Below are 2855 nucleotides of genomic sequence, written 5' to 3' on the forward strand. Positions count from 1 at the left end.
CCCGGCGTGCACGTGGGCATCGTATGCTAAAAAATGAAGTTTGGAGTTTGGGTTTGAAAATTTTATGGGAGCTTCCTAGAAGCTTAAGAAGTGTTTTGCTCGAGACGGATTTCGATTTGGAGGTCCCCCGAGTCAATGTTGCCCATTATGGCTCCTCTCCCGCATGCTCAAGCACCCCTGCGTGCACGTGGGCATTGTATGCTAAAAAATAAAGTTTGGAGTTTGGGTTTGGAAGTTTTATGGGAGCTTCCTTGAAGCTTAAGAAGTGTTTTGCTCGAGACGGATTTCGATTTGGAGGTCCCCCGAGTCAATGTTGCCCATTATGGCTCCTCGCCCGCACGCTCAAGCACCCCGGCGTGCACGTGGGCATTGTATGCTAAAAAATAAAGTTTGGAGTTTGGGTTTGGAAGTTTTATGGGAGCTTCCTAGAAGCTTAAGAAGTGTTTTGCTCGAGACGGATTTCGATTTGGAGGTCCCCCGAGTCAATGTTGCCCATTATGGCTCCTCTCCCGCATGCTCAAGCACCCCTGCGTGCACACCGGCGTGCACGTGGGCATTGTAGGCTAAAAAATGAAGTTTGGAGTTTGGGTTTGGAAATTTTATGGGAGCTTCCTTGAAGCCTAAGAAGTGTTTTGCTCGAAACGGAATTCGATTTGGAGGTCCCCCGAGTCAATTTTGCCCATTACGAACTCCTCGCTCGCATGCAATATCTACTCCTGTCAGAGCTGTGGTTTTACTTAAGACTACTATAGGGGGGGGGGAGTTCTCAGCACCAAGAGCTGCAAGTAAGGCCATTGCTTGCTTTGCAGTCTCGATTGCTCTACTAGTGAATAGTAGATGTCTTGGTTAGCTTGGAACGAAAAAAAAAATTTTTTGGGGAAAAAAAAAAAAAAAAGTTTTTGTGAAAAAAAATTTTCGAAAAAAAAAAAAAAAAAAAAATTTTTTTGGATGCCTCGGTCTTCTATTTGTTTTGCTTGGGTAGATTAGGAAAAAAAAAAAAAAAAATTTTTTTGTTGGATGCCTCGGTCTTCATATTCTTTCTCGGCTATTTCGAAAAAAAAAAAAAAAAATTCCGGGAAAGAGAAAAAAAAAATATTTTTTGTTGGTTGCCTCGGTCTTCATGTTCTTTCTCTGGTATATGGGAAAGAAAAAAAAAAAAAAAAAAATTTTGGATGCCTCGGTCTTCTTGTTCTCGGTTGGATTTATCGAAAAAAAAAAAAAAAAAAAAAAAAAAAAAAAAAAAAATTTTGATGCCTCGGTCTTCTTGTTCTTGCTTTGGTATATCGGAGAAAAAAAAAAAAAAATTTTTTGGATGCCTCGGTCTTCTTGTTCATTCTTCGGTATATCAAAAAAAAAAAAAAAAAAAAAAAAAAAAAAAAAAAAATTTGAGACTTCGGTCTTCTTGTTCTTGCTTTGGTATATCGGAGAAAAAAAAAAAAAAAAATTTTGGATGCCTCGGTCTTCTTGTTCATTCTTCGGTATATCAAAAAAAAAAAATTTTTTTGAAGCCTCGGTCTTCTTGTTCTTGCTTTGGTATATCGGAGGAAAATAAAAAAAAATTTGGTTGCCTCGGTCTTCTTGTTCATTCTTCGGTATATATATATATAAAAAAAAAAAAAAAAAAAAAATAAAAAAAAAAAAAAAAATTTTGGAAGCCTTGGTCTTCTTGTTCTTGCTTTGGTATATCGGAGAAAAAAAATATATATATTTTGGATGCCTCGGTCTTCTTGTTCATTCTTCGGTATATCAAAAAAGAAAAAAAAAAAATTTTGGATGCCTCGGTCTTCTTATTCATGCTTCGGTATATCGGAGAAAAAAAAAAAAAAAAAAAAAAATTTTGGATGCCTCGGTCTTCTTCTTCATGCTTCGGTATATCGGAGAAAAAAAAAAAAAAAAATTTTTGGATGCCTCGGTCTTCTTGTTCTTGCTTGGTGGGCTTTCACTCGATATTTTGTTTTATTTATACCGCGCCAAGCCTTGCTGTCTAGGCCTTTCACTTGAGTGACCGCATGTCATGGACCTGCGAATCATTGGGTGTTGTCCTTGGCAGCTTTAGTTCCTGGCGTGTGGGTGGTGTTTGGTTTGCTTGTGCTGGTTTTTTCCCTGCTTGTGCGGTGAAGTCAGCCGGAGCATTCCTCTTCAGTTGCGCTACAAGGGCATGTTATTTCCCTTGGTCGGCACTATAGGTTCCCGTGTTGCGTACCTACTGACGGAAATCGATACTCTCACTACTCGATTCTCGCTTTGTGCCATCAAATGGCATGGGGTGACCCTCATAGTGTCACCTGTGATCCATGTGACGTGGTTGTCGCGGAGCATGGCTCATGGGCGTGCACTTGTTCTCTCGGGTGCGGAACACATTGCGGGCATGGGGGCTCGTCCCTCTATCTGCCCACGTAGAAGCGTTTTGTACGACAGTCATGCCCGCCTTGACCTTACGGCTCATGCGGTGCTGGCGTCGCGAAGGAATGCTACCTGGTTGATCCTGCCAGTAGTCATATGCTTGTCTCAAAGATTAAGCCATGCATGTGTAAGTATGAACTAATTCAGACTGTGAAACTGCGAATGGCTCATTAAATCAGTTATAGTTTGTTTGATGGTACCTGCTACTCGGATAACCGTAGTAATTCTAGAGCTAATACGTGCAACAAACCCCGACTTCTGGAAGGGATGCATTTATTAGATAAAAGGTCGACGCGGGCTTTGCCCGTTGCTCTGATGATTCATGATAACTCGACGGATCGCACGGCCTTCGTGCCGGCGACGCATCATTCAAATTTCTGCCCTATCAACTTTCGATGGTAGGATAGTGGCCTACTATGGTGGTGACGGGTGACGGAGAATTAGGGTTCGAT

The sequence above is a fragment of the Cornus florida genome, unplaced genomic scaffold, assembly GCF_030987335.1.
Source record: "Cornus florida cultivar Cherokee Brave unplaced genomic scaffold, ASM3098733v1 CherokeeBrave_3.0.0_Hap2_scaffold_188, whole genome shotgun sequence".
Lineage (NCBI taxonomy): Eukaryota > Viridiplantae > Streptophyta > Magnoliopsida > Cornales > Cornaceae > Cornus > Cornus florida.